This window comes from Lonchura striata, chromosome 3, assembly GCF_046129695.1.
Source record: "Lonchura striata isolate bLonStr1 chromosome 3, bLonStr1.mat, whole genome shotgun sequence".
NCBI classification, from domain to species: domain Eukaryota; kingdom Metazoa; phylum Chordata; class Aves; order Passeriformes; family Estrildidae; genus Lonchura; species Lonchura striata.
Genome location: NC_134605.1, coordinates 29,780,048 through 29,805,255, shown reverse-complemented (window position 1 = coordinate 29,805,255; position 25,208 = coordinate 29,780,048). Strand labels below are relative to the sequence as shown.

General features: G+C 46.1%; 1 protein-coding gene across 1 annotated transcript in view; it reads right to left on the bottom strand.

The window, feature by feature from the left end:
• Positions 1 to 3,809: 3,809 nt before the first annotated feature.
• The window catches only part of MDGA1 (MAM domain containing glycosylphosphatidylinositol anchor 1), a 188,689-nt gene continuing 167,290 nt past the window's right edge, over positions 3,810 to 25,208 (bottom strand). The window contains exon 16 of the mRNA XM_021550432.2: positions 3,810 to 5,360. The gene's annotated coding sequence lies outside the window, so the exon portion shown is untranslated. The remainder of the gene's footprint in view (positions 5,361 to 25,208) is intronic.

The window sequence follows — 25,208 nt, the reverse complement described above, 5'->3', positions numbered from 1 at the left end:
CCGCTCCCTCCTTGAGCAGCATGCCAGTTGGGACCAGCATCTCATTAGACTGCAATTCCCTTTGCCTTGGTCCGGTGTACAAAGTGCCAGAACATCTCAAATTGAGCTGGGACTGTTGCCTCACAGACAGCAAGGTCACTGCAATCCAAGGAGTTCCTGAGCCTGTGTGTATATGAGGTGGCCCACATTCACACAGTGCAAAAGGCAGCTCTGCAAACTTTAGAGCTGTCTGAGTCCTTAAACAGGTGCATTAAACCACCCACACACTGCATAATTTCTTTGTCAGATTTGGTTTTATTATTATTGTATCATTTATTTCCTCCATAGTGTCCAGAGGAGAGACTCCTTCCTGTTTACATGGCAGGTAAGAAAAAGGTGCAGGAGAGAATCCCAAATGGTTGAGATGGGGGATAAGACAGGAACCTGGTAAGGGTGACTGGCGATAGAAGATTTGGGTGTGTGGTAGATGATGGATACATGGTTATCTTTTTCCCTGCTGCACTCTGATGTGGCCCATTGTATGGCCAAACCAGGCTGGTTTTCCAACATTTTGTGATGATCTCCATGGTCTCACCACAGCCTTTGTGACAAGGGGTTTCTCCCCCTGAGCTGTGGACAATCCCACACTGGCACCCTCATGGTGTGTCAATCATCCTCTGCCAGGCAACAGAGGGGTTAGGCTTCACTGTGCCCTGAGGAAAAGTCTCTGGAAGCTGTCAGCCTAAAGCAAATTGGAAAAGCCCCCCTACTGTGTTCAATCTGTTGATTAAAGCAGTAGCTGATCTTATTGTCATTTCTACCAGATCAGCCTGAGTTTTCCCAGGCTGCTGCTGCGACCATTGTTAATTTGGCTGGTTGCAATTATCTGAATTTATCCTGTTTCTTTTTTGTTTGGTTGGTTTTTTCCTTCTTACAATTTTGAGTCTGCTTGGAAAAATAACTTTTCATTTTGTGTTCATTGGGATTTCATGTGGTAGAACCTGCCAACCTGGAAGCAAAACTTTGATAATGAGTTGCTGAGAGCTGCTGAAACAAATCAAACTCAACCAAGCCATGTGAAATTAAAAAAAAAAAAAATAAAAAAAAAAAATCTAAGCTATGGCCAAATCAGACCAGATTCAAAAAGACCCATCAGATCAGCCTCAACTAGAGCAAACCAGAGACCTAGCTTAATTTGACCAAACCTAATTAAATTAGTATTTGAGTTAGGGGGAATACAAAGGGTCTTGGGCAGAAAGGCATTTTCTTTGCTGCTTCTACTGACTCCAGGAAAAGTACTGCTCTGCTTTTCCCAGGTAAGTGGGCCTTCTGCTCAGGTGTAGAGCTCCCTAAAGTGAGAGAATTGTTGGAGAACTTGGCACAATGCATTTCAGCAGGTATGTCTTTTCTATCCATAGTAAAAGCCAAATAAAAGCAGAGAATCATCCTTACCCAGTATATACTTTCTTAGGACTCTCTGGAAAGACCATGGGAAATGGTATCTGTTGTTATCACAGCACTGACTGTGACTTTTCTGCTTGGTTGACACTAGAGCTAACCTGGATTTCCTCCTGCCTGGAGGTGACACGCAGCTGTGATCTGAATGAAGGGATTAGGAAGCTTTGTGCCTCTCTTTGTGCCTGTGCCACATGATCACAGTCAGCAGCACCAACTCATGGCCTTGCTGCTGTCTACTCAACAAGGTATTTAGTAGCAATCCCGGGCAGGAACATTAATTGTCAAGTGGAACAGTTCTTTGGAGACTGGATATTTATCAGGCTGTCACTATCCACTGAAGTCCCTTATGATTTTTTTCTCATAAAAACAAGGAAACAAACAACCCAGAAGAAATATTTTTCTGCCATCTCAATAGTTAGGCTAAAATGTTTGTATTTAGACCTTCTCTTCTTCCCCATGCCCCAGGCTGAGCTCATTACTTTCCCCAGCTAATTAGCATGCAGCCTGCAGGTTCCACAGCATCAGCTAAATATAAACCATCATTTTATTTTTTTCTTTTTTCTTTGAGGGCCGTTGACAGAGCTTTTTGTTCACTTGAAAGGTAGAGGATTAGCCATGTGAGCTTCATTCCTCATGTCTGTCTCCTGTCATCTCATTAGCCAGGCACACGTGCAAAGCAATGCACTGGGCAAGGTGTCAGACAGGAAAATATCACAGCTGGACTCAAGGGAGTGAGGGCCTGGGCTCTCATGTGGCCACAGTCTAGTGCTGAGGACAGGAGCTCAGCTCTCTTAGCCTGGCTTTTCTTGCCTGCCTCTTGGCTGTTACAGAAAAGTTACCTCTCCCCAATGTGCTTTGTGCTCTCCACATTGTTTTTATGGAACAATCCTATTTGGGGGGAAGCATGGCTGAGGTCTATGAATAGAAGAGTTGGAGAGGGATTGATCCCAGTTATCATCCTTTTGGTTTAACCAGCCAGTACCTGTAAAATTTTTTGAGATTTGCTAAGAAATTAGCCTCCAGCATGCATGGGCCAATGATATGTGTCCTCTCTATGTCCTTTCATGCTTCTACCAACAGAGCTGGCCCCCGTCTTTCTCTTGTCTGCCAGTTTATAATGTTGTAGGAAGGAGTGATAACATTCCCTACTGAGGAAGAGTGAACACAGTTTCTAATGTTAATTTCTCATCATTTGGTGCCCTCTGTGTCCTTTTCATACCCATTAGGAGGACAGGGTGACATTAAGGGAGTCACAGACCACATTTCAAAGCCTAAGGGATCCCTTGGCTGAACTATAGCTGACATTTCACCCCTCATGGGCTTTAAATTGCAGCAAAGACCCTCTGGGCATGATACACAACTGTTTTATAGAACACTGAAACAGCATTTTCCAGCTGGGATAATAAAGGAGGGGATTATTTTTTTTCCAATGGCTCCTGTTGGAACATATTATGAGATCCTTTGTGAGAGGCTTTAAAAAGTACCTTTAAAATTAATTCAAATGGAGTGAGACTTGGCAGAGTTTGAAGTGGAAGAAAAATGTGGGGGATGGAGAATCTCCAAACTAAGGGAAGTAATTCCAGGAGCATAGAGAAAGCTTGTCAACAGGATTAGATCTCTTTCCTCCTCCCAAACAATGAAGCAAATCTCAGATTTCCCCTCCGTGAAGGGAAGCTGACACACAGTTGTCCAGTTTATCACTGAGTCACAGGTTTGGTCACACATTTGCTACCCTACAACAACAAACAGCTTTGTGTGGGCCCTCAGAATGTGCTTAAAGTGTTAAGATTGGTAGAGCCAGGGCTGATGTGTTAGAGGCTTTCTGGGGCCTACCAGTTCTGCTGGGGAGCCTGGAGAAAGTGGGTGCTTTCTGATAAAGGCTTGCTCTCTGACTCAGATGAAAGGGTTCTATAAGGAGTAAAAGATGAAATTTGAAGATAGGGATGAGTGTGAGGATCTGTATGGTAAGGTCTCTCCTACATATTGAAGTCTTCTTCAGAGAAAAGAGATAAAATTTAGTCCCTGGCTGAAGCACAAGTGATCTGGAGCTTTCTTTGGCTTTGGGAGAGGGAGGGAGGAAGGGAAGTGTGTTTAGGGATCTCCAGTCTGCCAGCGAAGCCTTCAGGGGTAGTACAGGTCTTGTGTCATTACTTTGATTTCCAAAAGCAGGACGATGGCACTCAAAACAAAAGGAGAAGCTGGAAATCCTGTAGCTTGATCACTAGCTTGGCTCTAGTATATTTTCCTTACATCCAGACTCATTGCTACACTAGAACAACTAGTTTCAAAACCTTGATTCCTCTGCCTGCTCCAAAGTTGATCCATATGTTAACTGTGCAAGCTGGGGTTTTCAAAGCTGAAAATATGCCTTGGGCTGTTTTAATGTTTCATCTAAATTGGGTCATTCATTTCTGAAGAGAAGATTAGGGAAAAAACAAACACCACTGCTCTGACCACACTGAGCAAAATTCTGACAGATGGGCGGTTGGGAAGTGCAAGCCTACATGTTGGAGATGGGAATCAATGTTTGTAAAATTCCACTCAACCTAACTAGAAATGCCCCAGTGAAAAACCATGCATCTTTGCAAACTCCATGGCCCATCTATCTTCTGTAGAGACCGGCTGTATTTGGACTGCTCTGTCCTCAAAAGCATCTGTGTTTGCTGAGCTTGCTCTGCCCTTCCTGTAGCTCCTGCAGCCCAATTTGACAGCATTCCTATAGGGTGATTTTTCTGGTGCTGCTGGTGCTGATGTTACTCTGTTGTATCATGGTAAAGTTTTCAGTCCACCAAGCATCATACAACACTACTGCTGAAAGCTGTTTCCCTACTTCCCCATTTTCTAGAGGAGTATCCCCTGGAATGCAGGTGAGGGTAAGGCCGGAGGAGGCTCCCCCTCCAAGTGCTGCCCTAGCTACAGCTCATAGTGAATATTAGGAAGGACTAAATGAGGGAAATGCAAAATGCAGAAGAATTATCTCATGCTGCCCACCCCAAGAGACTGGATTTCTTTCTTCCTCTGTCACTCCACCCCTTGCATTCAGGGAAAGGTGGCAGAAGGTAAGATGTTAATTGAGAGTAACTAATTTCTCCTTTCTGATGAGTCTGATTTGTGCTGTTCCTTATTATAACCAGACGGATTCATGCTTCAAACACATAAAATCACATGTAAACCATGAAAAATCAGACTTCAAGATCTTTTCAAATCTAGCATCCCAAATTAATGATAATTTTGAATGAATTTGGCTTTTTTCCTGTCCCTCAGTTCATCAAGTGTGAAGATAATAAAGCCACCCGATTCAACTGATGAATAATTCATTAATATTTGTGGCACTCAAATGCTGTCATGAGCAGAACTTGGGAAAAGGTTTGAGGAAGAGCTTGACTCTGCTGAAGGCTGTGAATGAGCTGGAGCCAGAAAGGCCGAGGGAAAACTGGAGGGATTGGAGTAGTGGGAGTCACCATGAGCAAAGAAAAATGACTATCTGTCATTGTGGTCCCTCAGTCTGTAAACCTTCTCCCTGGTTCCTCTGAGGGGAGAAGACATGGGGATACTTGTCTGGGGGTGCTTGATGATAAGACTGGAAGTGCTGAGGAACAACCATGCCTAGATACTCGGGAATGGGACCCCCAGATGGGATAAGTGGGTCATCTCCATTACAGCATTCCATCATGCAATTTCCACCTAAAAGAAGCACCAGCTGAAGAGACAAATGGCTGTCCTTGTGGGAATGTGGTATTAAAAGAAGAGCTCCACCAAGCCCTGGCTCTATTCTGTGTGCCAAGCTCCAAGGCAGGACAATGTCAGCTGACTTACCTGTCTCCATGCTGCTGGCCTTCATGACTTCTGCTCCCTGTGCACCATGCAACCAGGCGTTACACTGGGAGCAGGCAGCTTATGCCATCAACCCAAATGCAACTAACCTGCAAGGGAAGGAAGAACATGTGTTAAATATTAAATAGTGCAGAGCCATTAAGCACTTCTGAAAAATTTCAGCTTGGGTATACAAACTCACATAACTGCTAATCAGTGGACTGTGGGGACGCTGGACTCCAGGACGGTTTGGATGAATGGAGAGATCTCTGAAGGCTGATCTTAGAATATCAGGTTTATTAGGGATGGTGAAAGGTCTTGCTTGGAGCTGCCAGATGCAGCACGTGGCAAGGCCTGAGGGGATGGGGGAGGGGAGAGACAAGGGGTAGAGGGAGACAAGAGGATATTCCAGGAGAGGGTGGAAGTTCCAAGAGGGTGGAAGTTCCAAGAGGGCATCGGTCCCTCATAGACCCCTTATCAGGGGGCTTCAAGGCGGGCTGGAACAAGACTTAGGCCAATGGGGGTCACAGACACTTGATGCTTCAGGGGAGGGTTACAGGTGTGGGATGAACCATACATTTTGGGGATTGAGATAGAACAGTCCATTTGACCTTTGGACCTATCTGTAGGTACGGGCATTGTCCATCCAGTAGGGGGGATTATCTTCATCCTGGCTGTATTATTGTTTTCTAGTTGTTCAGTAACTAAGGTTTGGTATCTTTGGTATCTGACATGCTTTTTATGGCACAGTGGTAGTATGAACTCCCTTTATGCCACAGAAGTCCATACCTTATAAAAAAATCAAAGTGACTTAAGTAATAGGAATAACCCATCTGGAGGCATGGTGAAAAAAATATGCATCCGCAGATGGTCCAAGTGTCTGAAACCCTGATCACTCCAACTTCTTCCATGGTATATCACCAGGACATCAGGACATGGGGCTGAAAGTGTTGCTTGGCTGTCTTGGCTCCAGGTGGACAGCCTAGGTCAGGCCAAACAGTGACATACTACTTTGCACTGGGTCAGAAGTTACCTGATTGGGGTAAAAGTATACTTTGCAATAACCTGAGCAGTTTGAGCTAATATCTGATCAAGAAGCGCCACAGCAATGGTATTTTCCACTGGAAAGCTCCAGTTTATTGAAATCCAGAGTGTGTAGAAATAAGAGCTGACTTCAGTGATGGGGGAAAAAAAATGTGCAAGAACATATATTTGTAGGGAAGGAAAAGTTCCTAGACTATCAAAACCACAGTGAAATATTTGTGGCTTTCAGTTTGCAGCAGCTTTCCATTCTTGAAATGTTACTTAATTCATACATAGAAGAAGGAAAAAAAAGCCTTGAAAACTGTAAAGGTTGAAGAGGCTGCATGAATAGAGGTCTATATAGCCTTGGAGCTGCTGGAGAGGCACTGTTGCCACACAAGGGCCAGGCCGTGTGTCAGGAGAACATCTCCCATCTCCTCAGAGGAGTGCTGGGGCAGGCTCTCAGCCCTGGAGTGGCAGCCAGCAACTGGCTAAGAGCTTCCAGTACAAAGGGCCGTTTGGCAGAAATAGGACACATTTCCACTGGACAAAGGGAATGATATTGTGACTCCCTCTCCCTGCTGCTTTCCCCTCCCAAGTCACAGCTGGATCCATCCCTCTCCCTCTCAGGATGAGGGGAGGGAAGGGGAAGATTTGCCAGCAAGGAGGGCCGGGTGATAGCAGTCTGTTTGTAACCTTCGATAAATGCCAGAGTGCAGCCAGCGTGAAATGAAGAAATATTGCTTCTGGTAAATATTTATTTTATATCAGAAATTAGCATACCAAATGTAATTAAAAACAAATTTATGTGCACGTTCCCTCCCCCCCCAAGTCTGTCAAATTACATCTTAGAATAACTAGTCATAAAGAATGTGTCCTAATTAGGAAGCATCCCAGCCTACTGCTGCTGTCTGATAATTACCCTACATGAGCTGCTGAAATAGGGATTTCATTCCTCCTTTCTGCCCTCCTCCAGAGGAAAGCAGCACCTTTCTGCTGGTGAATACCCGAGTGCCTGCATGCCAGAGCCATCCTTGAAATCCCTTGATTTGCTGAGCTGGGGACAAGTGAGTGACATCTGTCAGCAGAGCCACCCCTATCACATGTGGCAGTTTTTGCAAGGCAGGCACTGGGGTGTCACCTGCACTCCTCAACTCCTTGTCCAGGCACCCGGGGGCTTGCCTGAGGTAAGACGAGTGATGGGATGGGAGGGCTTGGATGAAGGGAGACTGAAGAGAGGCATCGGGAAGAGCAATTAGAAAGGTCTCAAGACAAACAGGGAAGGGGTTAATCCCGATTTGGCGTGTGGCTTCTTAATTGCTTATCCCTGCTCAGGGAGTGCCTGCATGCAGTCAGCCTGCTGCCTCCGTTCACCGTGGCGTGCAGGAGATAAAAACCCCTTTTAAAGAGGGCTTGCAAGTCTTAAATCCCCAATAAATGACCCATTAGTGGCAGGGAAAACAAAACAAATCAACAACAAAACAAAAACCAAACAAAAACCTAAAAAAACCACCCCACCAGATGGTGCCTTGTGAAAAACAGCCTTGTTGCTACAGTAAAACCAAGGCTGCCTTCCCCAGCCCTGCACAGGTTGAGGCTGTGGAGAGGGGCTGCTGGTCCCTGGGGTCTGGAGGTTTGGGAATGTGTGTAGCTCATTTTCTCCTCCTGAGATTTTTTTTACTCCCAGTGATCCCTGCATTTTGTGCTCATGTGCACCCCTGTCTCACTCTGCCCCCTTCCTTACAGATCTATTCTCCCCCACAAGCATCCACAGACTCCCAGGGGCAGGGTGGATGGGGCACAGTCCCTGAGGCAGGTCCCCAGGAGACCACCTGCCTCAGTCTGCTTGTCTCTTGAGCCCTTTGCTCCCCTTCTCCCTAGGGCAGAGGACACGGTGTTTTTAGGACCTGCTTTGTCTGACTTAGTTTAAACACTGACCTTAGTATGAGACAAATGATGTCATGGAGCAGTCTGTTTTCCTCACCTGACCAAGCAGAGACCACAGGGTTACTTGCTGAGATAAGAAAAACAACAGTGAAATGAATCCTGTTCTGAGATCTTGTTTTCCCAGGAACAGAGGCTAACCAAGACAAAGCAGAGGAGAGGGGCAGATAGGCTCAAAGAACAACAGAATTAACTCTAATGGAAGCATTTCCCAAGAGGCTTTTTGAAAGACGCTTTTCATCAGCACACAAGAGAGGCAATGGCTGTATCTGCCTTTGTCTGGGATGCTTTACCAAGAGGAATGAGGGCACAAAGAGATGAGATTTTGGAGAGAATCACAGCTGAAAGGGTCACACTGGAGCCGAGTTCTCTGGAAATTCAGAACATTCACTGCTGGTGGTTTTGATAGCTTGGTTGAAAGAAGGAGTTGTAAGGGAACCAGAGGCTTTAGGGAGAGCCCTTGTGCATGTCTGGGAAGGCCCTAGGGACTTCTGTTCAAGCCACCTATGGGCAGAAGAACAGCATTGTCTTACTCACTGTTTCCATCCCAAGTGGGACCAGAGGCTTTGGATCCCCTCATGGGTTAATGGCTGGTGGGGCTCTTTGGGTGTGAGAAACAGAAAAAGTGCTGGGCGGAGACATGCTGGTAGCCTGAGGGAGGGCAGGAACAGAAGGAAAGGCACCTGGATGGCTTAGGAAAGCCTTCCTGAGACTCTGCAGTAGCCTCTATCCCTGTGCTGACAGTGCTCCCAACTTTATGGAAACCTCCTTCTCTACCTGAAGAGGGCAGAGAAGGAGGTGCATTTGCAGTGTCCATGCTGACACTGCAAAGGCAGCAGCCCCAGGCACCAGTTGCCTAATTACTGTGCATGGCAGGGTCCTCTTGGGGATCCAGCAAGGAGGGTTATTGAAGATAGTGAATGCTGGTGTTTCATTTAAGTCATTAGAGAATTCCTCAGGGAGCTGGAGGGAAGACAAAGTGAGAAGTGTGGTGGGGGAGAGAGAGGCAGAAGAGGAGAAAAGAAAGGAATGAAGGAAGGTGTGGGCAAAACTGGATGGAAATATGGTGAAGGATCTGGAAAGTAGAAAAAGAAGGAGTAGAGAGAAAGAAGAGTGGGCAAGGGAGGTGGAAGAGTATGGTGGAGGAGGAACACCCCCATGTCTGAGGACGAGGGGAAAAAAACCTGGTACTTACTAAAACAAGGAGCAGGAGCACTGCAAGTTTTTCCGTGGCATGTTCTCAGGTCCTGTGGTCACCTGCTTCTTCCACCCCTCTTCCCTCTCTTTTACCCTGCGCTTTGTGTCACCTCCCCAGTGTTTCTCTCCTCTGAAGCCATCTCCCTCCCCTGATTTGGCAAATTTTTAACCTTGGAGGTTTTTATTTTAATTTCTAACAGCAGTGAGAGCAGCAGGGTCTCATTCAATCACTCTCTATTTTCCTTCTTTCTTTATTTTCTTATTACCCCCTTTCATCCTCTTTTCCTTTTTTTTTCTTTTCATTTTTTCTCCTTCCTTTCTTCTTTCCTGTTTTCTTTCCTTCTCTCCCCCTCTGCCTCTCTATGTCTCTCCCTGGTTTTGACCTTTCTAAGGTCTTTTCCATCTCCTGCTTCCCTACTGTCAAAGGTGGGAAGCAGGCAGCTGCTTGCAGAGCAAGGAAAGGAGCTGACCAGCAGTGGAGTGAGCTTAGCATCACAGACTGTACTCCCATGAAGTTCTAATTGGAAATAATTCACTTGTTTTCTTTGGAAATACTTTCTCATAAAAAAAAAAAAAAGAAAAAAACCTCTTTCCTATACACATTTTTTGGAGGGGTAGCAGATGATTGTTTTTTCTATCAGATATGCTTTGTAGATGGAGGAAAATCACAAATTTGTATAATAAATATCTACTTGTCTTCCTCTATTCCCACATAAGAAAAAATTACATGCCTGAAAAAGTGAAGTATTTTCATGGATTATTTTGAAGAAAGTAATCTTTTTTTGTGGTTGTAGAGCAAAAAATAAAAAGGATAGTTTTAACAAATTCTGCTTGGCATTCTGAATAGACAAAGCAAAATAACCTCTCCGTAGCTATTTCACTGCTGTCTTTTTAGCAGGGGAAACTGAGACATGCCCAGCTTCATGGGCTGACTCAAAGGCAAGCTGTGAATCTGTAGGAAAGTAAAGAATCATTCCTGGCTTGCAGGCAGTGCCACACGTGAAATTACTTCCCTGCTGGCCATTAATTCCTTTCATCTCAGCAGCTCAACCTCTCTGTGAAGCCCAGGAGGTAGAGGGACCACAGTTTTGCTTGCCTTGAGGACAAGGGAATGGGAAAGGGACTGGATTAAACTAGGCAGCTGTGTCTTACAGTTACCTCCTTCCAGGCTAAATTGCACCATGCTTTTCCCCCACCACACACAGAACATTTGACCTCATCTGCTCCAGCTGCATCCCACCCCAGTGCCAGCTGCACCCTTGCCCTCAGGACAGTGGGCACAATGTTTGAGAGTTATCCAACAAGGATGTTTCTGCAAATGAGGAGGCTGGGGAGGAATGGGAAGAAGATTTAATTGCTGAAGCTCAGTATGTTTTCCAGAGCTTGCAACACACACTTCTTCAAATATGGGATGCGTCAAACCTAATTGCTTTCCAGGCTGGCCTGCTTCTTAATTAGAAAGTGTTTTAAAGCCCCATGTCAACTCCCTGCTGATAAAACTGCTTTGCAGTGTGAAATAAGATCCAGCTGCTCCAGCACCTTGCAGCACTGCTAGGACAGAGGCAGGAACACAGGTTGCCCCCAGGGCTGTGGTGTTGTGGGGTTCAAGGGTGGCCTCTGCTTCTGGCTAACTCATCTTTCCTCAGCCTGCTTCCAAACAGAACTGTCCCACAGGATATGTGTACTTCCCTCGCATAGAAAATCTCCTACTAGAAATCCCAGTTCAGTGAGGACATGAGTGATTGTCTTGGGTTCAGTCTTGAGGCTGGACAACAGGAGAGAATCAAGGGGCAAGCAGGGGAGTTGCTTCCAGGCTTTCCCTGGCATGGAGATGCCACTGCATCAGACCTCCTGTCTGAGCTTGTCCAAGCTGTTGCAGATCCATGGGAGAAAGAGGAAGCAAATAGTTTCCAGCACAGCTTCTTCCTTCTGAATGTGTTCCCCTCCTCTGCCTTTCCCCAGTTTGCCATTGTCATTTCCCAGTTGGCCAGCTCCACAAACATCTTAATTTCATGCCTGCTTGTCAGGGCTGCTTTGTGAAACATCTGAATGACATTAGCACAGTTAGAGTGTGACAGACTGAGGAGCAGCAGCCTCCTGTGATCTCTTATTCCAGATGGTTAAGTGACAAGTCTCATTTCTGATATCTTAACTAGAGAGGTGCAGAAGGAAAACGTCTCCAGGGAACACCAACACCCCACCCCCAGCTCTGAGCCTTTCCTGGGACCAGGCAGCGGTTAATCCAGACAGAAGGAGACATGCAGCAGCTGCCATATTCTTCAGGAACCCTGGAAATATTTTCCCCTCCCTCCGACTTGTTGCTGTCTCATATCAATTACATCAATTTGTCCATCAATTTATGGACAGCCATAAACAGCTCATCCATACCCAGTGCTTTTACTGAGTGTTTTTCACCTAGAACCTCTTCTCACTGAGGTGATACCCTATCACATTGCTTTCAGAGGGTATTTGCAGTCTCATAGGAATACTCCAAGCCCCCCAAGCCATTGCAGGACATTTGGGAAATGAAACTGCATTCACAGCAGTAGTGAAAGGCAAACACTGCTGAGGGTGAGTTTAGAGTCACAACTTGGGGGTGTGTGTGTGTAAGAGTAATGCAGCGGAGGCTTGTGAAGCCCCGGCTCAGGGCCTGTAACCTGCTTGCATCTTAACTGCCTTGCTGGTTGCAGCTTTATTTTCCAGTGTAACCTCTCCTGGATCTGTCATTAGCGTAAGAATCTCCTACTACCACCACCTCTGGGAGTGATAAAAATGCACTGTATGACTAGTGCTGACAGGTTCAAACTCTGCTAGCAAGAAAAGCTAGAAGTTTCTGGGTCAGCACAACAATTGCGTGTGTGAGCGTGTTTATGGGTTTCTATTCTAACTCTTGAATGCAGCTGACTGCAGCCTGAAGCACAGCAGTCGATTGGAAGGACAGGACAGGATCTAGCAGGGCAGAAAGTGAGGCAAAATACTGTAAAACTGGGGAGGGGTACTTAGTGATCACCAACAGCTGGAGTTTTGTGCCTTCTCTGCAGCATAGCAGGGTTACAATGCTTCCCTTTGTCCATGCAATATAATGTAAATTCCCATCCTGGCTCAGGATCTGGATCCTGAGATGACACTGTTCTTTCTCATGCTGTAGCAACGAATGTTTTCTGGGTCTGCAGGCCACAAAAAATTCAACATACAAGGTCAATATTTGGAGGCTGTGTCCTCCTATGCTCCCGTTCTGTTCCCATTGTTATAGGTGCAGCATCTGTGTGTTTGTTTCATAAATGCCCTTGCCTCCCCTAATCCCTGCTACCCCCAACCTCTATTCCCAAGGTCAGACACCTCAGGGGGATGAAACTCACAGAGCCTTTGCTGCCAGCTCACCTGGCCTGCTTGTGTCAATAACCTGGGCAGTGAGCTGAGCAGATTTACTAGGCTCCAGACAGGGAAAAGTGTCCATCCTTTCTGCCCTGATTCAGCTTCCCATCCCTGAAGAGAGGGCTCCCTGCCTCCTGGAGCAAGAAGCTGAAGTCATTAGCAATTGATCTGGGCAGTGGGAATGAAAGACAACAGCTGATCAGAAAATAAATCCAGAGACTCTAGGGAGAGGAACTAAATCTGGCTTTTACTGCTCTTACATAAAATAGCAGCAACCTTGTAGTTAGATAATTGCTTTTGTAAAATCCTTGTATTTCAACATAATGGTTGAAGGTTTCCTGGTGATGCCACATGAATAAATTTGGGGACAATGCAGGTACTGCTTTCATCTCGACAAGGTGTTTGCTTTTGGTGGCAGGTGATTCACAATTGCAACTAATGCTCTGTTCTGTGCTTGCACTCAGCTGCTGCAGTCTGGAGGCAGGTCTGACTTGCAGACTCCTGAGAAGTGCTCACAGGAGGCATCCATCAGTATCCTGGTCTCTGCCTGCCTTCCTCCTGTTGTGATGGAGCACATCTCTTACTTCAGAAATATCCTTTGAGCCTCTTAGAAATAGAAATACATGGGAATCAGTATGTGCTGTTGAAACCCTATCTTCTGCCCTCTGCAGATAGGAGGCAGAAATGGGGTTGGATCCAGACAGGATTACTCTGGATGGCTGAAACGATCTCCAGTCTGGTCCCAGAAGAATGATAGACAGAAAAATGAATGCAGGGGGAACAGATGTTTGAAACCTTGCCAGTGGAAAAATGTTTCCAGTTAGACACTCAAGGAAGAAAGGAAATGCTCAAGGGCCCAAGACAGGTGACCTGGCCTGATTTAGTTCACCTGAGTGGCTCTGGGTGTAAGGAATCCCCTGCCCCAGCCCTGGCTGGGACATGGTGTTGCTCATTATCTCCAGCCCCTGCTTCCCTCCCCAGAGATCCTGGAGGAAAGTGACAAGCAGAACAAAATGGAACCTGTGGGACTTGGGAAGACAGCAGTGAAGTCCCCAGCCATGACTAAACTGTGCATTTCTCAGTGCTTTTAATCTCCTTATTATGGTAATGGGCTGATAACTGATTGTGCAGTTAAAATGGAATTTGGCACCAGGGCTGCCTTTTCTCTGACTTCAGAGAGATTCTGCAGTAAACAACATGGTAAAGAGTTGTAAGAGCTGATGTTCTGCTTCAAACCTGTGCTAACGGGAATATGAAGAAGTGCAAGAGAATAAAGGGAAGCTGAATTTATGTGGATAGAGGCATCAAATGGCCCTGGATAAATAAAGCATTTTTTGGCTTGGAAAGAGGATGGTAAGAGAGGTCACCCTGTGGGTGGAGATGAAAAGGCATGGGAAAAGCAGGAGCTGTGCAAATAAAGAACTCTAGGGCCACTGCCTTCAGTGTACAGCATCTGCACAATCCTGCTGCACACTGGCTACACACATAGCCTCAGCAGGCAACTGGCCAAGCTGACACTGAGGGTCCCATTATCCTCTTACCCCTGCAGGGACACATCACATTCTTCTGATGTGGTTCCCCTCTGTTAGTCCCAGCTGCTCACCAAGTCTTTTTACTACATTTCTTTTCTTCTACTGTTTTATTAATTCATAGATGCTGATTTTGTATTGTCTGCTGTATTACCTGCTATGAGGTCCAGCATGAGCCAGCATTTTGGTGAGGCATTTGTCTTCCATGGATTTCCTTTGAATTTTCCAAACATTTCAGAATTTAACTCTATTGCTTTACATGATCTGACAGCTTTGCGCCGCGCCTAGCCTAGCCTAGCCTAGCCCAGCCCAGCCTAACCCAGCCTAGCCCAGTCCAGCCTAGCCCAGCCCAGCCCAGCCCAGCCCAGCCCAGCCTAGCCCAGCCCAGCCCAGCCCAGCCCAGCCCAGCCCAGCCCACCCCACCCCACCCCACCCCATCCTTCTGCATATCCCACTGTTCAGTGTAAGACTTTTCCAGCAAAGCACAGTCCATGGCTTGTGGTTTGTTCTTGTATGTTCACTCCTGCCATTCGTCATCAAGCTGTGTTTCTACAAAGGAGGAAAGGAATCTCTATCACAATCCTAGTAATTAAGTTGCAGAGGATAAGAAATACCAAAGTGGCAGGGCTGCGAACCTATCTTTGTCTCCATCCCTATAAACACATTTCTTCCACACTACAGAAAAAGAAGGTGAGGAACTTCTTGCCATTCACCCTTCTGAGATAGGTTGCAGCTGATAAGGCAAGCTGCAAACCCCTCTGAACTGCTGGACTTCCAGTACTTTTCCAGTTCCTTAATTCTGAGGGATTTCAGGTCATCATGGTTGATGGCTGCAGGGAAAATCCTTCAGCGGTCCTGCTGGGTTTACCCCAATGAAGATCTGTAGTCATACTCTACTTTGCCTGCTCCATTCTCCCTTTGAAAAACAGAAAGGAGAAAACATCATAATGAGGATCTGCCTTTACGTTTTTTCTAAACTCAGTCAAGTACATTTGTGGGGGACAAAAGACCCACTGAATTTCAAGGTCTTGGGCAGCAGCTATTTCCTCCATTAAGCAAGCAGACATGGGGAAATGAGGGAATGTGTATTGATTGATTTTTACGAAGGTCCATTATAGGTTGTATGGATTGAAGTATCAATCTGACTTTGACAGGCAGAGAGGAAGCTGGACTCCAGAGAGGATGCTGTAATGAGAAGGCACAGGCTTGGGTTTTTTGGTGGGCTCAGAGAGAGGAGGACAAACAGCATCCTCAGGTGCCAAAACTGAGGCTGTGTTCATATGCTGCAGGTAGTTATGAAGTGCTCACAAGCAACCTTCCATTCTCTTTCACCTAGAGAACCATGGATGATGTAGTCATGGGGTGCATGAAGCCTCAGACCCCACCATGAGCACATAGGGATGGAATTGCCCTGGCTCCCCAGGCACCTTCTGCCCATGTGCTAGCACTGAAAATGACACTTAATATGGCTCTTCACAAGAGAAGCTTGGGGAACTTAGCACTCAGCCTGTCCCTGAGTACTGGTTACTCTGGTGCTTGATAAAATAACAGTATTTATGGAGGAGTCCACTTGAACCTACAGCCTGAAGTTGCTTTTTAAGGGAGTACTGGCTGTCTGGTATGATTAGCTAAGAATGTCATATGGAGGCTTTTATCCAGCTGCATGTAGCATCTTCATGTAATGACAGCAAGACCTGCAGGCCTGCAGAAACTCCTTGCTGGCCTTGCTCTGCAAGTACTGGGAAGCAAGCAGGTCTGAGGGCATGACACTGTGATGCCCAACAGGGTTCATGGGCTAATGGATGTCTCACATTCACCTTTATTCTTGGCATGTGTAGAATAAGGAGAATTCACTGTGTAAATAAGAGCAAGTTCAGCTCCTTTAGGCAAAGCATTACAGCAAATCAAGCTGTGCTGATACACACAGCACATGCTATGCTGTGGAACTCCGTGACACAAGAAATTAATGGTGAGAATAACTTAACCAAGCTTGATGACACACATAGATAGGAAAACCAGCATGTGTAGTAATATAATCTTTTGATCCACAGCATAAGATGGAGTTTCTGTTCTAGCTGTTAGGTCTAGGGGGTTTTCCCAGCTGTTTTTTCAGCCTGCTGAACACATACATCTTTGCTATATGCGTGTTATATGCATGCTTCTGTTTGCACTAATTTTTTAGCAGGGGATTAGAGAGGTAACAAATGTTTTTAATCTGCAGGATGCTGCTTGTCTGATGTATCCTGAATCAGAAATGCAGCTCACAGGAGTCTATGAGATTTCTTTCCTTCCCAGAGCTGTCAGTTAATCCAACAACACCATCCTACAGGTCAAGCCCCTTAACCAGCCTGGCTGCTGTTTAGGAGAATTTGTGACCTTCTTCAGTTCTGACAATTGAAAGCATGCTCTACCCTTCTTCTGGGAGAATCTCCTTGTCCTTTTCTGTCTACACCCCAGGTCCCTCATCCCAAACTTTAAACTTGTCAGACATTGTCCATCAGCTTGGAACAAACAGACGCTCTTTGCTGCCCGCTTGGCTACCTCCTTCCTAGCCCTGTCACTGTGGTTGCACGCCAGATTCAAGGCAGTGTTCCCTGGTGTGAGCTGGGCTTTGGTCTTTTCCTTCTCCTCCACTGCACATCATTTGTGTCCTTGTCACCCCTCTGATGCCATGATGCCTTCTCCCTGGCCTCTCCTCATTAGATGCCACTTCCAGCCATCCGTTCCCTTGACACAGTCTGAGGAATACCCATAAGCATGAGACTTCCCCTCCTTGCAAGTCTCAGGCAGACACATTCCTTTTTGGGCTTAGTATCTAATTTTAGTTTTACTTTGTCTTACAGATACTCTTCCCATAAGGTCAGAAGTGTCCTTGCCCTGTCAGAGACATTATTCACTTGGCAGAAAGCAGATATTTTGCCATCGTAAAAGCCAGGCTTCTCAGAAAACAAGAAACCTTTATTAGGCATTAGGTATTCTGTGATGTAGGGTCATTAGGCTGGGCTGGCATGGAAAAGCTCACACACACAACAGTTGGGGGTCCCTCCCCAGCCCTGCACTGGGCAGCAGAGGCATCTCCCTTTCCTGCCTGGCACTGCTCTATGACTGTGCCTCTCAAGAAATTCCACACAGACCTGGAGTAATGCCGTCTAAGTGCTGCCTCTGGGAGCAGATCCCTCTTTTTCTTCCCAGTTCCCAAGGTGTAAGTTATCCCTGCAGACTTGCCTGGGTCCTTACCCAAAGGTTTTTATTCTGTTTTTGTGTTTCAGAGAGGCATTTAAGTGCTGGGGAGAGCAGAGTGCAGCAGAGGTCTTCCCTAGCTCCTCTGGGAGAAAGATGTGCTTCCCTCAGCAGGCATTCCCGGGTCCTTCCACATCTCTTTGACTATGGCTTTTCACAGAAGCCTCCTCTGTCATCTCTGAGCTGACTGACACCCTCTGTGAAGTGAGCTGCCTTTTGGTAGCACTGCACTCATGGTATGACAGGGCTGTGTATTGAGGTTCTTGGTGAAGAAAGGCAGCCTATGAATTATTCAAGCACTTCAGTTTCTGATTAGCTTATGACTAATGCTCATTGCACTAACCCCTGAGATGTAGCACGTTAAAACTAATGCAGAAAATATAATGGATTTAATTGCTTTCTAGGTAGCAAGGTACACATAGAGCTTTTGTGGACTCTTGTGTGTTTGTTTTGCTTTTAGTTTTAAATAGGTATGCTGAAAGTGAGCTCAGAAAGTCTGCTCAGGGTTTGGGAGTCCACAGTGGGCCTGAATCATTTTTCAAGGTCAACAGGGAACAAGAGGGAATGAATACCACAGCAGGCAAGGGAAGAGGAGAGAAATCTTCTTCTGATTTTAGATTAAGGCTTTAAAAGCCTTAAGACCAGGAGCAAGGAGGAGAGATTGCCTTGAGATAGCCTAGGGAATGAAGGGTGCATAAGCAACACGAGAAAATTTTACATCATGTTGAAACAGCACGGAAAATAGTGTTGGTGGAATTCAGAAACCAGAGCCTGATGTTAGAACAAATTAATAAATACCTGGTGTGCACTGACCTTTTTGTGGTCTGTGGCTGGAATTGGAGGCCATTTCTCCTGCTAGAGTGGATCTATGACAATCCCAAGTACCCACTTCTTACCAGAGAATGTGAAACTTACCTAACATCTCAGCTACTAACTGCTGTATAGATTGAAGACACCAGCTCAGCACCTGGCAATTTGGATATTTAACTAGCAATTTCATGTAGGATTTGTATTTTCAACACTACAATTTTCCAAATTATTCCTGTACCTATTAGCATGTTCCCTTGCCAGGTAGCAGAGCTATCTTTGGGTCATTGGAGACCACAGATATCTTTATGTCTGCTTCCCTTCTTTCTGTGGGTCAAATTAGTTGAAAACTCTTAGATTGTGCTTCTTTATTCACGTGCACAGACTGTTAGCTGTGTGTGACTCTGGATAGCTGTGTGCTGGCTTATTAATCACCTGAGTTATATTTGCTAACTAAGGGTCTTGATCACCTTGAAAACCCAAGCAGCAACCAAACAACAAACAAAAAAACAAACTTCAATACATATATTGTATTATTCCACAATATCAGAACCACCTGTGCCATGTATCCAATGGTCTTAGTTTCCTGCAGACCTTTTCCTCAGATGAGCTCCCTGTAGGTAATCCAGCTAGAACAAAAGCCACATAGAACAAAGCTTGGGGTCCAGAAGGAACCATCAGGATATTCCCTACTGGGAACCTCAAACTCCTGCAGCCTCCTTCAAAACTTGCATCTGGTTCCAAAGCTTCTTTTTTTCCCTCCATATATGTCCTGTTTGGGTTCCTTTCCTCTGAAGGGGCACTACTTCTTGGGTTTATCAGGATCAAGAAAAAAGAAAAAAATAAATATGTTACAACAAAGCCAAGAAAAAAATGTTTCAATAGCACAATGTGCTATTCATGCACAATGTGCATTTTCAGTGGGTGCTCATCGGTTCTCTTCATCTGGAATAGAAAAGATTGCTCTTGTCCTTAAAATTGATCTTCTCCAATAAAAGGATCCTGGGGTGAGTATTTCACGTGGAGGCATTTGCATAGCAGACATGCAGAGGGTGAGCAGGAGGGGGCAGATTTTGCCCCTGGCTACAGAAGCAGATCACCAAAATGAGAGCTGTCACCTAACTCTTCTACTTGCTGCCTTGTAAAGCAGGAACCAAAGTGGTGTTTTCCAGAACAGGCCCAACCAATGAGTCCCTGTTCAGACTTGGGAGCTTCCAGCTTCTCCTGGAAGCAAAGGTAGTTCCAAAATGTCTTCCAAGAGTTTCTCAGTAGCTCAGTGCATTTAAGGAATCCCACTGTGCAGTGGCTTGTGTGTGCATCTGATCCACAGCACATTTTGCTGCCATGGATGCAGAGGGTGTGGAGCACAGGGTCTCCCATCCCTGCTACTCTTGCCTCTGAGGAAGCCAGCTGAATCACAGCTCTGAGTTCATCTAGGTGCCTGTTGCCAGTCCTGCCTCACCCACCAAGGCACCTCCTCACTGTGTGCTGAGTGCTTGTTTTCCTGCCAGTTTGCAGAGACTGCATAGCTCAGGCTAAAGCACTAGATGTGGAATCTACTTATGCTTGCTTCCTTCTCTATCTTTGGGGGACTAACTATGTCTTTCTAGCCTTCTGAATTCACCAGAAAGTCTTACCATAGTCAGCTTTTCACCAGATTTCCTAAAATAAGTAGGATTTTGCCTGGTTGGTGTACCTGTGGGAAGCCTGCAGGGCACATGCAAAGAGCTAAAACAAACATCAGTGGCTTTCAGCATCGCTGATATGGTGTGGCATGAAGGGAGGCTTGGATGCAGGATGCAGTCTTGGATGCAGTCTTGTAGTTAAATCCTGAAATGCCGACTGCAGTAATGCCTTGACAATTTTTAGCCCTGATTTTATGACCATACCACAAAGCTTGTGAAACTGCTTTTTGCACCATAGTCCCCATTAGGGTATTCATTGATGCTTGCCTGATTTCTGCAAGTTCTGCCTCATAGTCCACCCCAGGAGCAGCTGCACTGCAGCACAAAGGGACCCTGTTACTTTTGGGAGTCCCTTGAGAGGGGAAATGCCACAGCAGTGTGTTGATGGTGGCACAAGAGGGGTGGTTGCTGGGGACCAGCTGCTCTCTCTCTCTGCCATATGTCTGTTTCTGTTTGCAGCCTGAGTGCAAATACATTTTATTAAATAAAAACGTCTTTAATTCAATGAAACTTCCAAAGCTGGTAGGACTCCGAAAGCAATGTCAGCTTCAGGTGTGAGGAATGCTATACTCCTGGACAGTTTGGATGAATGGAGAGGAGAGATCTCTGAAGGCTGTTCTTAGAATATCAGGTTTATTAGGGATGGTGAAAGGTCTTGCTTGGAGCTGCCAGATGCAGCACGTGGCAAGGCCTGAGGGGATGGGGGAGGGGAGAGACAAGGGGTAGAGAGGATGCTCTAGGAGAGGGTGGAAGTTCCAAGAGAAGGGAAGTTCCAAGAGGGCATCTGGCCCCTCAGAGACCCCTTATCAGGGGGCTTCAAGGTGGGCTGGAACAAGACTTGGGCCAATGGGGTCACAGACACTTGATGCTTCATGGTAGGGTTACAGGTGTGGGATGAACCATACATTTTGGGGGTTGAGATAGAACAGTCCATTTGACTTTTGGACCTATCTATAGGTACGGGCATTGTCCAACCAGAAGGGGGGATTGTTTTCATCCTGGCTGTACTATTGTGAATCTTTTGCCAGGCAATTATATTTATTCATCCTTCCCAACATTCAGGCACTGCTTTCCTTTTTTTTTTTTTTTTGACTTTTACTCTCTTAAGTCCAAATATCTCTCAGATATTATCTCTTCTGTATTTTAAATTGGCAGGGCTCACAGGTTTAAAATATTTCTGTGCTCAATTCAAGGAACACCATGGCCTCAGGACTGCTGCCAGCAGGATGCATGCAAGAGGCCATCCTGCTTTAGGAGGTAAGTTTAGCTGCATGGATGTCAGTACCACACCATGCTGTTTGCTCTCCTCAACCAGAGAACAGGCTCAGTCTCTGAGACCAGGAGAAATGGTGTTTTTGTCCTAGTACTTCTGGTCTCCTGATGTTCCCCGCCACTGCTTCAGAGCATTGAAGCTGGGCTGGCTATGGGGGGAGATACTTCACCTCCAAAGCCACCATCCTAGGAAAAGTATGGATAAAGCAATTGTTCAAGAAGATGAAAGCACTCAGAGAGGAGATGTACAGTTATCTCCCTCAACAGCATCTTAAAGGCGTGGCACCAATGTGTGGAAGAGATTCCCCTTCTCTGACTATTGCTACAGAAGCAATTTTCTACTGTATATTGTTATGATCACTTGCAGGAAGATCATGAGTCTTGTGTATCCCTAGTGTTCCTTTCAGCTTCTTTTCCACACTGACCTTGCTACAGAACATCCTGCTGAACCTGTCCTCTCCTTCATCCTATCAGTGTCAGCTGCTGTGAGAGGGTACCTGTCCCTTTGCTACACTTGGCTGCAGCCCACCAAGGAATCTCCCTTCCCAGAGGTCCTGATCCCCACAGTACATGTGCTGTGCTGAACCAGCTGAAGCATTGGCAGCTGCACCACCAGCTGCAAGTGGCATGGGTCCTGGTGGTGGCCATAAGGGGTGGGACCCCTGTATGGAGATTTTGAGGTGTAACTAGACTCTAGCAGGGCATTTTCTTCATTCCAATGTCAGTCTGTGGCCACCACACAAAGCTCCTGGCTGTGCTCTTCCCACAGACACCCAGTGCTGGAGCATTAGAGAGTGATGTGCTCTGGCACTGTGCATTAGGCAACCTTGACATACTGTTAACTGCTGTTTTCAAACAAAGACAAAGGTAGTCATTAGTGTGCAGACATTATCTCATCCATCCTAGCAGAACCCACTCTGGATTCCTCAGCATTCCTTGTGGCAGCCTTTCCACAATGATGGCTCATCTGATTCCTGTCGATTGCACTTAACTGCTGCTCCCTGCAGCCAGCACCACAAGGAAACCTGTTTTCTCCTCACAATACTTTCAGGTTTGAGATTAAAGCAGAGAGAAGCCAGGGATATTTCCCTTCTATACAGTGAGGCTATTGCCATTGAGAGCCTTCATTTGACTGGTTGAAACTTAAGAGTGCAGCTTGGGAATCTGCAATCAGAGCCAATTGCTTCCATCGCTGGATGCTTTCAGCACTCACCTGGACACAGTCCCCAGCCATTCCTACTAGCATCATTTCTTGCACTGAGAGCACTTTGCTTTTGACAGTTGTCCAGGCTATGCTTTTTGCAAGACTCTTGCTTAATGCATTACACAGATCATACGATACTGTCACAAATCCCTGGCATCCTTAGTGTGTGTTTCTGGGGATATTCCAATTTCTTGAGCAGGTTTAGGGTCAAATCAGCCTCACTCTATAATCACTGATTGGGGGTTGTTCTAGTTCCCTGAACACAGAGTACCCAGTTCCTTAATGTATTATTTATATTCCCTGCACCCTGGTAAAGCTCTGGCCATTTCTCTATTCCAACCACGTTTTCAGAAATGTTCATTTTCTTTCAGATTCTCTTTACAAAAACAGAGCTGCTCTATCATTTCCAATGATTCTGAGAATAGGTGATTTTATGAATTTTCCACAATCTCAGCAAATGTTTTGTCTGCAGATTTAACAGACACTGTTAAACTATGGAGCAGATTATAAATTTTAGCCACTATTATGGTGAGTAAGCTGCCAGATTTTTTTTAGATGTTATGCATTGTTTCCTCTCATAGCATAGGGTGAGCAGTTTTCTCCCAAGACACTGGAAAAGCCTGTTTTGCCCAGAGCTGAACATGTTTAATCCTTTCTCTTTTGCCCTCTGCATGGGAAGATTCTTCACATCGCTGTCCCTGCCCTGTGCAGTTCCCTGTGCTGTATGAGGGGGTTTTGTTGCTTTCCTCATTCACCAGTAGCCCAGAAACAGGATTGAGCTGAGCTGCAAAAATGATGGGGAGAAAATGGCTGTAAGTCCTGAGGGCTGGTTTGTATCCACAGTTTTGCAAAGAGATGATTTTGTGCACCCATATGGGTGGAAGAACTGTGCCCTCATCTTTTGTGCTGCTACCCAGGTCTGTGGGTCTCAGATTCAGTCAAAGAAAGAAACTGAGAGTTTCTATCCAGGCAGAGGCCTGGGAAAGTGCTGGGAAACAATGTAAATAATTCTTTATCTCTCTTGTTTTTCACATTGTTTATAGTTAAGTTCTATCACTGTGCGCCAAGCACTCTGAACCAATGGTGGTGGGTTGTTTTCACTTCAGAACCAATGGATTTGGTCCTTGTGGAGCTCTGTATAAAAGAGCGGTGTATTTTGAATAAATAAGAGTTTTACTCTCACAGCCTTCTGAATCAGAGTCTCTTCATTCCCATCCTGCCTCGACAGCAACACAGGTCTCCCTCTATCTTTTCTGTCTTGCAAAGTTACAGCAGAATCTCTGCCAAATCCTGCAATGGGTTTGCATGGCATGGACCATGTTGTGGTTTAACCCCAGCCAGGAGCCAGGCCCCACCCAGCCGCTCACTCACTCCCCCACCAGCAGGGTCATAGAAAGTATGGGAAGAGTAAACGCTGGAGAATTTGTGGGTTGAGCTAGAGTTTAAAAGGGAAAGCAAAAGACACACAGGCAAAGCAAAACAGGGAATTAATTCACCAGTTCCTATGGGCAGGCAGGTATTCAGTCATCCCCAGAAGAGCAGGGGCCCATCACAGATAACAGTGACTTGGGAAGACAAATGCCTTTACTGCAAATGTCTCCCTGCTTTCCTCCTCCTTCCCCCCACTTTATATCCTGAGGAGGATGTCATATGGGCTGGAATATTCCTTTGGTCAGCTGGGGTCACCAGTCCCAGCTGTGTCTCCTCCCAACATCCCATGCACACCCAAATTCCTTGTCAGCCATGGCAGCACGGAAAGCAGAAAAGGCCTCAGCTCTATGCAAGCCCTGCTCAACAATAACAGAAACATCTCTATGTTATCAACTCTGTGTTCAGCACAAATATAAAACATAGCCCAATACCAGCCACTCGGAAGAAAATGAACTCTAGCTGACACCAGCATGGGCCTGCACCCTCATCTTGGCTGGTGCCCCAGATGCCAGGCTCAAACACTGCCAATCTGCAGGCAGTTTGCTAGCAGGCTGCTGACACTTCCATGTTGGAAAAAATGACAACCTGGTGGATTCTGTGCAGTCTTTTGCCTTAAGCTGGACTATGTTTGAAGCAAAGCGTGGCTGCAAACTGAGCACCTGTACCTCCTCCTTCCCCAGGCCTAGGTTTCCTTCTGCCGGTTGGATGCTGGCTTATGTGGCTGTTCTGTGAGCCTGGACATCTCTAGCCAGGAGAGAGCTTCTCACCCCTTTCACTTTTTATAGGCTGGCTGATGAGGATCTGAGGATGCTGAGCCAATTAGCACAACACCAGGAGAGCTTCCAAATCCTCTCACTGTCTTCTAACTCTCTGCTTTCTGATCCCATTGTTTTCACATGACACTTCTTCTGACAGCTGGATTTTTCTCCTGGTCAGCTCTCTCTGCTCTCTGCAGCTTGCAGTCAGTTCAGTGGATGGAGGCACTGGGACAGGAGCAGGAGCTGGATGGACGGAGCAGTCTGTGAACGTGAGATCTATAGTCTTCTGTGTCTTGTGCAGAGCGTGGGGCCTAGGAGTTATGATACTGTTCAGTATCAAGAAGCTGGACACAAAATCCCTTCACTCCTGTGTTGTAAGATGGAAGTGTTGGGATGGCCAAGTGGTCTCTCAGGCAGAAGCAACTGAAGCAAGGGGAGAAGGGCTTTACTGATATCTCTCAGCCCCTGCTCTTCAGACAGAGGTGATGAGGTT